General features: G+C 43.0%; 1 protein-coding gene across 6 annotated transcripts in view; it reads right to left on the reverse strand.

Moving 5' to 3' along the window:
- LAMA2 (laminin subunit alpha 2) overlaps positions 1-12,929 on the reverse strand; it is a 3,129,796-nt gene that overhangs the window by 448,136 nt on the left and 2,668,731 nt on the right. The window lies entirely within an intron of this gene.

Consider the following 12,929-nt stretch of genomic DNA (forward strand, 5'->3'; position numbering starts at 1 on the left):
GGGTCCATCTCAGGGATGGGGATGGCGTCAGGCTGGGGGTGCGGCTGATGCCGGGGTCACTGTCACAGGGAGCGGCGCTGGGGAAGGTCGAGTAAGGTCAACCAGCGTCAATCCAGGACCAGGTCTGAATCCATCGGGGCCCACCAGGGCCGGAGCCACTGGTATCAATGCTCAGGGCTCGTGACCGACTCTGCGGGCCCAGAAGGCACACCAGCAAAGTCGGGCTGCCCAAAGATGCGAAGGAGGGCTTCGTAGAACATACGAAGCTGAGCAGGCGATGCCCCGGCTCCCGGAAATTGATGGAGGCGCAGATCCGTGTCTGAATCAGGCATCAGAGACAGAGCTTTAGAGCAACGACACTCCGGATCCGATGTGGCGTCAGCCGACCAAAGGGGAGAAGGCGAAAAGTGACGGTGCTTCTTCGCCTTCTTCTTGTACTTCGACTTACCCGAGGAGTGCGAAGCCTTGGACGAGGTGCAGTGGCTCCAAGAACGGTCTCAAGACCCTCCACTTAAGCGAGATCGGGAGCGACGTGAAGCTGACTGCCGGGACTCAAAAAGCTTTTGAAACTGCTCCCACAAAGGCTTCGGAATCATGGCCCGGAAGTCACAGCACGACTTTGGGTCATGGTCGCGCTCCAGACATCAAAGGCACACGAGGTGCGAGTCTGTCACAGACATCAGTTTGTGACAGACCTCGCAGGGCTTGAAGCCAGTCTGACGATGGGATATTCCTCGCGCACCGGAAAAAAAAGTCGACAAAAGTCGAAAAAGGCTAAATCAAAAAATGACTAAAGAGTTAAGCTCTGTCCGGATCTGCACTAGGCATGCATGGAAAAATAAAGAACTGACGTCAGCACGTAGAGGCGGTGTCTAAGTAGGCACCGCAACGTCGTCATCCCGGCCTCCACGACGCTAATGATGGACGCGCAGTCGACCAATGCCACCATCTGACGCGCAGGGATACTGCTAAGAGAAAAATTCTTCAGATATAGTTTGACATCTGGGGGTAATCATAAGTTAAGGAATATATACCTAATAGTCTCTTTCAGATATATATTTTGTTAGATGAAATGTCACAGATTATCTTTATTAGGAATAATTGTGGTGTTGGTTACAGCGTCTCAAAAACCCTAGGAAAGAGAAGATTTGCATTTTAATAATCCTTGCTAAAATCCCATCTTATATGTCTGCAAGGGTCTGGAATTAAAAAAAAACATTTGAATAATACATCCATATATATGCCGTGAGCTACGCACCTCCAGCCAAAAGGAGCGCCATCACTGCCCGAAAAAGGACCAAACCTGTGGACTGCGAAAGCAATTTAGGACAGCGGCGCCATCAGGGACTGGACCTTGATTCTTGGGCCCCAGCTACTCTAAAGTCAAGTATGCATGGGGATCACGAGGAACACATATTTTCAAAGAGCTCAACATCGCAAGCATCGCCCACTGAAGGGATTTTATTGCGGGACTGGAAACGGACTATGGGAACCATAATGCTTTGTGTGACGCCCACGAGAGGGCCGCCCACCAGGGGGCAAACATTGGTTAAACGCAGTAATTGTGTTTCCGTTCGTTTTGCAGCCTCTTGGATGCTTCAGGCTTCCCCCCTTTGAGAAAGGTCTAGGCAGACCGAAATGCATCAGGGATTAAGAAATGCCGGTGCCTTTGAAAATAAAAATTACAACTGGCTGATTCCTCGTGATGTGTGCGGCTCATTTCCTCTCGAGGAGAGGGTTTTGTTTGATATATATATATATATACATATATATATATATATATATATATCTATATATGAGAATTCAGCTTTTCCCGTGGGGAAGTTTTTTTCCCTCATGCACTCCCGTGTGTACGGAATCAAAAACCACACCGGGTTTTGGATCGAATTACAGTTTCTTTATTTCAGCATCCAGCAAAACCTAACGCGTTTCGGTCTCTACGGAGACCTTGCTCACAGGTAATATGTTTGGCAAAATTTGTGCTTTTAAATCAAGGGAAAGGGGGAAAACCAATTGGGTTACATCACTTCCTGTAAGTTGTACAGGCATTATGGGACATGTAGTTTGTTAATTCAACGAATGGCGCAAAACGTTGATTTTTATCTTTTTACACAGAAAGGCATACTTCCAAAATTACAGTTATTGCATTTAACTCAAGCATTTGTTGTCATCCTGGATAACATAAAAAGTTAAATTCACAGACCCACGAAATTATATCAAGGCCCTCCAGTGGGCAAAACCTATTTCGCACTAAAAAAAATTTCGTCAATTTAGATGCTAGTGCAAGAGTTCACCAATATTTTTTTAAATTAAAATCATACATTTCAATTGGTGTGTTATTTAAACAACTTAATAAGGCCCTCTAGTGGGCGAACCATTCCACACCAAAGTTCATAATTCAACGTTTCACTGTGCAAAATAAATGATTGTTCAAACATGTCCATAATGAAGAAAATTGTGTGAGAAAAGATGTGAGAATTTGTGAAGAGTGAGCAACAGTCACTATCTGATAAATATGTAAGTACATCTTTACAGGTGGCAGTGTAGTTCTTCATCTTGATTATGCCCGAACGGGCTCAAGGTCCGGAAATTCATAATATGTTTGGACTCTTTCTGTCTCATCACCTATATATATATATTTATAAACAGATCTCTTTGTGGATACATAGAGGGCCTTTGTGTCGGTTCTCTTCTACCAGTGGTATTGCGGAGTGTTATTTACACTCTACTACCATCCATGACAGCAAATTGCATGGGGTAATGGTTCAGTCTACATCAGTCATTGGCTGTCTTGCCCTGTGAATGACGGCCTTTTCTAAACACATGGGTACATCCATATGAAAATGAGTGTGCTTAAGTGTAAGGACTGGATGGCTTCCCCTTTTTTTATTTTAATGTTTCATAAAGTAGAAGAGCGCTGTTTTAGGCACCTCTATCCCATAATACACAGTTGCATTTTCAATTAAAAACACATGAGAGGGCATTGTGACCCACTCATTTGAGATCACAAAGATTGACATTTTGCCAACTCCAGGCTTGGCAACTGCAACTGAGCCTAGACCGTCATTTCCAAAGTTGGCAAATTAAGTACCGTTTTAATTGGGTATTAGTATACCTTGGCATTAGCAGCACTTAGAAATGACAGAAGTGTAAAATTAAGAAGTATATATTATGTCATGATATAATTTGTAGTCCTCCATGCTGAGAGGTTTTTAGGAAAGCTTCACAAACTAATCTGGCAGCCAGCAATTGATATGTTTTTTTTACCCACTCAGAGTGATAGCAAGCCAAGGAGTGCCACAAAAGAGAAGAGAGATTAATTTCAGGAGGAAAAACACCTACTCTTATTGATTGCCTTTCATACATCTTAATTTCAAACTATGGCTGTGGGGCAGTATGAATATAAACATCATATTACATGACATTCATTGATTTAAGAGACAAAAAGCTGAAAGTGAACGTTGCACACGTTGGAGACAGTGACACGTGAAACTGAGACAAGTGTAGTAGAAGTACCTTAAAAGCGTGCTTTAAAACATAAGATGAAGAATACACAAATATAAAGTAATACTAATACATATAAACCAAGTGGCACTAATACATTTATAAGGCACATGTTCATCATTAACTTACATTGATAAAAATGTAATGTGAAGTGACGTGACCTAGTGCTTTTGTTGCTTTCTGTCAGCGTCAGCATTTAGAAAAGTCAGTGCAAAAATATGCAGAAATGAAGTACAAGCTTGAAACCTTGCACAATACTACTAGAGACTCTACAGTTTATAAAAAAGTATAAAGCAAATGTGTTCTGAACTCAGAAAATGATACGCTTATATTAATTTTGAGAAGAATTGTGGTAGTATGGTATTTCTAACATTAGCTATTTTCATGTAATAATGTTTGGTGAAAGTTCTATATATTCTCTGTATTTGAAATAATTGAATTACATTATAATTGAAGTTGATCTAGAGTTCATTTAATTTAAACATGTAACTTTCACTGGTGCTGACCTTTTCCCCCACTTAATACAATGGATCATTTTCTAGAAGTGAAATGTTGCTTGATTTGTTGAATACATGAGTACGCCCCGACATTCCTAAATGTTTATCCAATGTTCACAGCGAAATATTCTGAAAGAACAGGACTTCAACTATTTGCCAAAGATCTTTACTTCGTATCTTCTTAGACGTATGTGGACTAGCAAATTTCTCATTTCCCATGACCAGCATGGGAAAGCATCTCATTGTTGCAAGTGTCCTAGGTGGCATTATGTGACTCTGAACATACGATGGTCTTGCGATGGGGGTGTGATGCCACATCACTGGAAATTGCTAGAGGCTTAAACCCCAAAGAAGGGCAATGCCATACTTTTTTTTTCGCTGTGCGAGAGGATGCTATCCTGATTTTGAGAACTCCCTCTCACCTTTGGACTGCCAGCTGATGGTACAGTCAGTACCAGATGGACTGAAACCTTCTTTGCCGAAACATTTCCATTATTCCATTTCCTTTAGTTCTTTGTTCGATGTTAATGTACTTACCCTTAATGGGCTTTAAGATTTAACCTTTTCCCTTTCTTCATAGGATTTGAACTGTTAGACAACAAACTATCCCTTCTGCCTAAATGGCGGTGATACACTGTAACTCTTTGATACTGATTCTGATAATAACCATACAATAGAGCCTGCCTAAATGTTTGGCACTTTTATATGAACTGTGATATTCTTAACTGATACTCTCAAACAACTGCGTATTGCAATGAACTTTGAATCGTTAATACAATAATCAAATTAATGTAATACCTGCCTGAGTCTATTATTGAGTCCTGTTGTTCTTCCCTTTCAACCGTGCTTCTAACTAATGACTGTATGTGTTGTAGAGAGAACCAGTGAGTTCTGTTAAGACACCCGGTATTACTTCTTTTTTTGCATTTCTGTTGTGTAATTTTAACTCAACTTAACTTCTTCAGGAGGTTGAGTCTTCCCGTTGCCACACTTTATTTCTATAGTACGGTTTTAAAGAGTTGCCTATCTAAATCTGTTCTTAGGTTTGTGAGTTGGCTGCCAATTTATGGTCCTCATTTGAAAGCTGACAAGGTGTTCGGCCACCCTAATTTCCACCCCTCCTATCGGCAGAGAAAGATTCATCAGAGGATCATTGCCTCTATGGTAAATGGGAATGCTTTATGTTTTCTGATTGTAAAGGGTCCAGTACGGTTGGAGTAGAAAAGAGAGTAAGAGAACCTTAAAAACATTTTACCACGCTTCCGCTGCAACAGCTGCCATCATTTAGTGTAATGCAAGTGCTCCACAGGAATATGCTAATCAGAAACATAATTATGTTTTAAAAAACAATTGTTTTGATCATAATTCGTTTTTTTTGCTTGCATGCCTGTGTGAATGTATTCTATTATAGCATTTGAATAGCACTTACTACCTTGATATGGGGTGCTGAAACACTTACCCACATGGATAGATTGTATTGTAGTGTGTTTTTGTTTTGAGCCTATGTGGGAAGTGTTTTCATGCCATATGTGATGACTACCGAGCTGCGGTTATCATGTTATGGGATGTAGCACCTGGCTGTGTGATGGAAGAGGGCATGTTAGAGATTGACATACAAGTTATAATTATAAGGATAAACCAGCTGGCAGTCGTGGTTGGATGTTCTGGTGTGATTTCTGAGTGGAATACAATGGCAAACTATTGTGTCAAGACATGGAATCACTAGATGGCACAGAAGTGTGTCTGGGTCATAAGGAATGTATACTATGTTACTGAGACCCTACAGGTTGCTTGGCCCTTGAGAATCTAATGCATTCTTAAAGGCATTAAGATACCATTAAACATCCAGTGAGGAAGAAGAAATGGCTGAGGGGTGTACATTGGATTGTTCAGTCCCATTGAGTACCAGGTAGGAAAGTAAATAAGGACACATGGCACCAGTAGCGGTCCGTGGAGGGAGTTCAGTGGGGCGGTGAGGCGGGGCGGGGAGGGGCAGTGTGGGGAAATGTGAACACCGGAATATGGATGAACGGAGGTAAGTACACAATTAAATAAATAAAACGAATTCCTTTGCACGCGCTGCATCGCAAAATGCGATGCTGCGCACGCAACGAAATTTGTTTTATTTATTTAATTGTGTACTTACCTCCATTCATCCATATTCCTGTGTTTACATTTCCCCACCTGCCCCGCCTCACCACCCCACGGAACTCCCTCCACAGACCGCTACTGCATGGCACACTCTCAGTGTGATCCCCATACGTCCCATGCCTGTTACCAAACTCAGGTGGGAGAGAGCTGTCAGTGATTCAAAGGTGTGCCACAACCCACTGCATGACTGAAAGAAAGGTATATAGAAAGGGGGAGGGAGCAATTGGACACATGGGCACCAGAAAGGTAGAGCTGAAACAGAAGGCGGGGCAACTTAATACCGGGAAAGTGTTAAAAGGAATCCCTGGTCACTAGTGAAGGAGGGGAGAATTTCATGGTATGAATTAAATAGCATCCATATTTCAAAAGAACTCTGTTTGGAGAAACTGCTACCAAGGTACTGTGCTGATGCCTCCTCACATTAGGCATCATTAGTGTTTTAGATCGTTTATCAGCCAGAGCTGCAGTTACCACAGAGTGTGTAAAAGAAAGGCAGGAGCAGTAGGCGAATCCCAAAACAATATGCTTTGAGAAGGACGCTGGTAGTGAGGGCAAACAATCTTGGGTAAATTTTATAGGCTGAAAAGGCTGCACCTGGCATATTGACAGTGGGTAGGCTACAGGAAACCACACCTAAGGCTTCAGCAAGATGGATGGATGGATGGATGGATGGATGGATGGATGGATGGATGGATGGATGGATGGATGGATGGACGGACGGATGGGATTTATATTGTTTCAAGTTATTGAAAACCATCACAATATAAAAACCACAATAAAAAAATAAAACAATTTGTTCAGAAGATATAGCACTACTTGTCTCTGTCAGGAGCCAAATTCACTAAACTGCAAGGGGCAATGATAAACACATACAACACATAAAACAGAGATAAACCATCACCATGCATCAAAAATGTGTCAGACAGAAATAAGAACCTGCTCTAGAGACGTAAGATTTATGGATTATCCCAAATAAACTATAATATCCAATAAACCAATTATTATTGCTTGGTACAGCAGACATTGCATTCCAACAGCGTCTCTACAATTTTATCCAATGACATGGGCATACATCTTATGTTTATTTGGATAAGCTACCAATGCCCTACTACAAAAGTACTACATTTTGGCGAGGGTCCACTGAAAAGATTGAGTGTATGACATGGCATGAACTCCCATCCCATTAAACCATATTACAAAACCCAGGTAATGTCCTCTCAGAAATAATAATACGTTCGCTGTGTCAATTCCGTAAGCACCTGTGATACAAAAACAACTGCGTACACGGGTTGCTCTTAGCCAAATATGGGCGACTGTTAAAGCAATAAATAGATAAATAAATAAATTAAAAAAGGAGAAGTCACAGAAGTCAAGGAAGCCAATATAGTCCGACAGAAAAATACAAGACTCTGATGGTGTGGATAATTAACAGCTCTCTCACACTAAAATCTATCGTTTTTTAGCTTCTTTTGAGGACTTTCACACAGCCGATTGATAGCTGTGGGTTCCCACCACTCAGACATGCAGAGATACCCATGTTGCATTATCTCACGCCAAGTTTACTGAACAGGGGTTTCAGAAAGGAACAGTGAGCCTTTTTCCCATGGTGTCCTTGCCAATTGTGTGAAAAGGCCAAAACTACTATTCTGCTCCAATTCATTACCATCTTTAATGCATGTGTACTCTTCAGGTAAGCTAGTTGATTAAGCATGAATTACTACACAAGGTGGGAGCAGATTGGGCTCCTGAGCTGATTTTAAGACCCTGGACTGACCCATTTGGTCAACCTAGATTATTTATTGACTTAAGGCTTATCTCCCTTCATTATGACGTCCTTGCCACTGATACCAACTACTTCTACTTATTTCTCCACCTTACATGCAAGCCGGGGAGTCTGGGTGAAGGGCTTAAGTGTATTCTTCAGTGGAATCATCCCCTGTTGGGACTGTTGGTTTCAGAAGCTATGCCTTTTGACCTATCACATATTTTCCTTGAACCTTTGCGCCACCCATGGTGCTTTTTTGTGTAATCAAACTGGGGATTTTATTCATGAGGGCTTGCACTGCTGTCACATCACTTTTTTGTGACGCTGCAGCGGCATAAACAATGCGCCTTACTGTGCCCTATTTACAAAGTAATGCATCTAGGCAGATGTGTCACTTTGTAAAACCCTGCATTACATTATACTTGCGGCAGGTATAATGTATGCAGGGTGGGTGTGCCCATGTAAAAAAAACTCGTAGAAGTGGCGCAGTAAAATTGATGAGATTTCACTGTGCTACTCCTACAACTTGACTCCATCTAAATGCTTATGTCTGCTTCGAACTGGCGTAAGGAGTCACGCAGGGCCTTTTACATGGGACTCTCCTCATGTGTAATGACACATTGCTGGAGGTGCATCAGTTTGCCAACACATTACAGCAATGCATCATTATTGCGCCACCAGATATGTCAGGATTCCTGACGTATCGGTGGAATCCTTGCCACATGGAGCTCCGTAGTGCAAATATAGCGCACATGGTGTTGCAAGGATGGCGCAATGAAGTGCTGCATCGTTGTTTCCCCCCAGCGATGTGACACTTTTTATAAATGAGGTCCTAGATTTTTTAATAAAGGTTGCCTGTTTGTTGCCTATTCTCTATTGGTTCATGTATCTCATACACACTTGGTGGTTAAATTGTCATTCCATGTGAATGGACCGAATAGACTTTTACAGAGGTGTTTTTAATTGGGTTGCACTTTCACCAGGTCTGGCTGAACACCATAGACCTTTTAATGGGTTCCTTGGTTTTACACCTTCACCTCAACTATGTGGATATCGCAGACCCTGTTCCGTGGTGCCCCATTATCTCTGCAAGGTGGGGGCAGCACACACACACACCATGCTACTAGTATTCAATCGGGGACATACAATAAATGCAGTAATAAATGCTTTCTTTTCAACTCAGATACCTCCATAAAACTCTGCATGCACACCAGCAGTTTCAAACATCCTGAAACACAGCCAGGTCATTTCAGGGCCCCACACATCTCACCCAACGCTTGCCTCATAGGTCATATTACAACAACCCTCCTCGCTTTAAAAAAAAACAGGGCTTCCTGTACTCACTCCAGACAGTGAAAGTGCTACAAATGTCACCTAAGTGGCAATTTCATGTTGTAAAATGCTAGACAATATAATATAACATAAAAAACAACATATGACATGAGATAACATAACATAACAATGCAGATACTATGTGGCACAGTAATCTCAATGTCAAGTCAAACCTATGTTGTTTTATACTAATAGGTATTTTATTTTGTAAAATTATGAAGAACATAACAAAATCGGAAGCTAATAGCCCTTTTTACGTTCATGATAAAGCCCGGTTTTAGAGCACTTGTGTGGTGAGGTACTACAATTTAAGACAGACTGAGCCCAATTACGAGTCAGCTGGAGTGTTATCCCCTGGTAGGATACTTCTCATCTGATCACGACTCACCCAGACCCAATTTTTCAGGACTGGACAGGCCATAGCGGGAACCGGGCATTTCCCTGGTGGGCTGCCAGGGTGGGGGCGGTTTAAGACCCCTGGGGGGCATTTTTGTTACAGGGATCGGCCCCCAGAACCTTTTAAGTAGTTAGCTATGCAGTACAATATCCTTAGTGCAACAACATCAACTGTTGCATGTCTAAACACTTATAAGGTCCCAAAGGTGAGACCTATTGGCTATGCCAATGCTTGTTTCTTCTGTCTCTCGCTGACACGTTTTTCCTGGCAGTGATGAACCGGAATGAAAAACGCATGACACCTTCCACCCTAACTAGGGTGGAGGGTGTAACGTCTATTCGGGCCGAACTTCCTCTGTGGGGCCAGTGGCAGAAGTTTCCTGTTGATGGAGGCGAGGGCGACTCAGAGTCTGTCCACATCAGATGTCAGGTCTGCCAGCCTCTGAAGGACCCTGGTGCGCGGTGGGTAAGCTTGCAACAGCCCATGACGAGCTTCCCACTGAAAACCACAAGGGTGTGCTGCGTTCTAGCACAGAAAAGGCAACTTTCACTCATTTACGTAACACAACACAAAACATGTTGCACTCAAGCTCAGTGCCTCCCCCTGCAAGTCGTGGCACACACAATCTTACAAGCTGAACTCAAACACACCTTCAATTACAACACACTTTGACGTAGGAGTTCGGAGCCAGCCAGGCCTATTGGCTTTGTCGACCGAGATTCTGCCGCGGTGCAGCGCTCCGTTACCACAGACCCCTCCCAGCCCCCAGTGCACCCCTGGCGCCTCGTGACTTTGTTCGCCCCCGCGCTGCTCTCTGCTTGTTCTTGGAAGGCGCTATTATTTCTAAGTGCAGGGGTGGGGGGTGGCTCCTCCACGGCTGGCACTTCATATGATGACGCGTGAGTGCATGAGAGGGAGGGCATGGGAAAAGGGGTCGATGCCTGAGTGCTTCTGTGTGGATGCTGAAGGGGGAGGGGTAGGGAAAAGGTGACATGGCATTATAGAAGGCCGATGCAGAGAGGGTGGGGGCAGGCAGGAGATGAGGTACACTGAATTATAGCTGAATTATAGGTGCACCTCCGTCCCTTCCTTTAGACACTACCAGGGCACAAGTCCTAAAAAAACACAAGTGAGACAGATGTGAGCGAGTTACACCAAAGACTTCACGAGACAGACCTCGACAAGAAGAGTCTGATCTGAGGCAGAACATGATACAGTGAGAGAATGAGACAGACCAGAGCAGCATTACATCGCGGGGCCGCGCGAAAGTGAAAGCAATTAGCAGAGGCAGAGAATGAAAGCGGTCTAAGATTAGAAACACAAAAAGAAAGTTATTAGTGTGTTTGATTTTTCTGAAAATGCTCCAATCTTCCACTTTTATTAGAAAATGCTCCAATCTGCCCACTGTAATTAGTCATTAATGAAGCCGGATGGCTCTGTCTGGCTTTGAGCCCGTTGGCGCCTGTTGTCTGTTGTCACACAGTAAGGGAGGGGGAGGAGCGGGTGAGAGAGGGGGAGGAAAGCCTGCCATGCGAGGGATGCTAGAAAGCAGGATAGCAGCTGTGCATGTGCACGACATCGCAAACACAAGCTGGAGGCCTGAAAAGCCACTAGTTAGCACTTCCAAAACCCGCTTACTAAAACTCTCGACAGAGCAGCGCTAGAAGCGCTGGCTCAGGCGAGACCTAAAAACGGCCCAAAGCTTTCCTCTTTCCTTCTGCACAAAGCCCCCCTCCTCCCCCCCAGGGAGGCTGAGCTCTTTGCCAGGGCCGGTTTTGTTTCCCATTCCGGCCCTGCTATTAATCATAACCCATTACATCACATAAGCCTTTGCTTTCCAAAGTATTTTCCACCTCGATGTTTTCCCTCTGGCAATGGGGAGCATCCGTCCCCTTTGCCAGAACTAATCTTCCCCTTCCCTACCATACTCCAGTTCCCCTGTCTGCACCCCATCCCAGACCGAGCCCCCTCATTCATTTACCACCTGCTCAGAGCACGTGGTAAATGTGTGCATTAAACGCCATGATAAAGGTAATACTGCTTGGAATATCACACGATAATTCAATTTCTACACCATTATTCTGCATTCTGAGGGATATAACTTGTAAATCTGAAGTGGCTTAACGGCCAGAGCTGCTCACTTTGGCACTAGGGAACCAGGTTCAAGAATCAGCTCAACATCCTGTGATTCTGGGCAAATCAATTAATCTCCCTGTGCCTACCAAAATGAATGTCTCCTTGTGTAATGTAACCGGTGCTCATGTAAATTGCTCTAATACCTTTGGATCGAGTTTGCTCTATATATAAAAAAAAGTGCAACGAAAAAAATAATTGTTGAAATACCGGTCTAAAACAGTATTTCTGGCCACATGGAGTCGCCTCAAATTTTTACTACTAATTTATAAATCAGGCTAATAGTGTGTAATACATCTTAAAATGTGCTTTGTTTACAATTATTTGAGGTTCAAAGGCACAAGATGAAATTGTTCTGACATTTACAGTTTTCAATGATATGTTTGCCTTTTTTCTAGAATTTTTAACATGCTAGTTGCAGCTCAATGGTTTTGAACCCTTGTTGCAAAAAATATGTATTGTGCCAAGGAAATAGGCAAAGGGAAATTTGCAGAGTTTATAAAAGAGGGTCATTGAGCTTTGATATCTGGTGACAAGGGCAGAATTTCAACGCAGTATCAATTGCAGCTCTAATTTGTCTCCATAGCCAATGTTCAAAGAAAGGATGTAAACAAACTCATTATGGTTCCAAACTTCAGTGTCTGTAATTTGTGAATGGCAGGTCATGGTTGAATATTACCAAGGGAGGGCGCATCCTCAGAATTTGGGGAATCCACTAGACCCACCAACTCCTCATAACAACTGGGTAACTGGCATATAGTTTACCAAATAGCGACACCTTTGAACTTCACTATCTAAAGCACTATAAGGCGAGTACGGCCAATGAAAACAATTCCATAGTATAGGCAACTAATCTTACTTTTCGGCAGAAAAATATTGGTATGGGGCCTCGGAATGTCATGGATGGACGAAAGTAAGCAAAGGCGATAAAAGCTAACTACTGTTACAGTCCTGGATTATCTCCTGCAGGTCACAGATAATAGTGTACTTGTTTCCATTCTAGCCAGCTGGGATGAAAGAAAATGTTTGCTTCCATGTAAATAACTTCATAGAATGACCTCCACGTAGACTTCATTATATTGGACCTTGGTCTTTTCATCCTGGTCCGGAGCCAGCTCCTATCCACCCCAGGCAGTACAGTTTTCTCTTC

The sequence above is a fragment of the Triturus cristatus genome, chromosome 6 (genome assembly GCF_964204655.1).
Source record: "Triturus cristatus chromosome 6, aTriCri1.1, whole genome shotgun sequence".
NCBI lineage: Eukaryota > Metazoa > Chordata > Amphibia > Caudata > Salamandridae > Triturus > Triturus cristatus.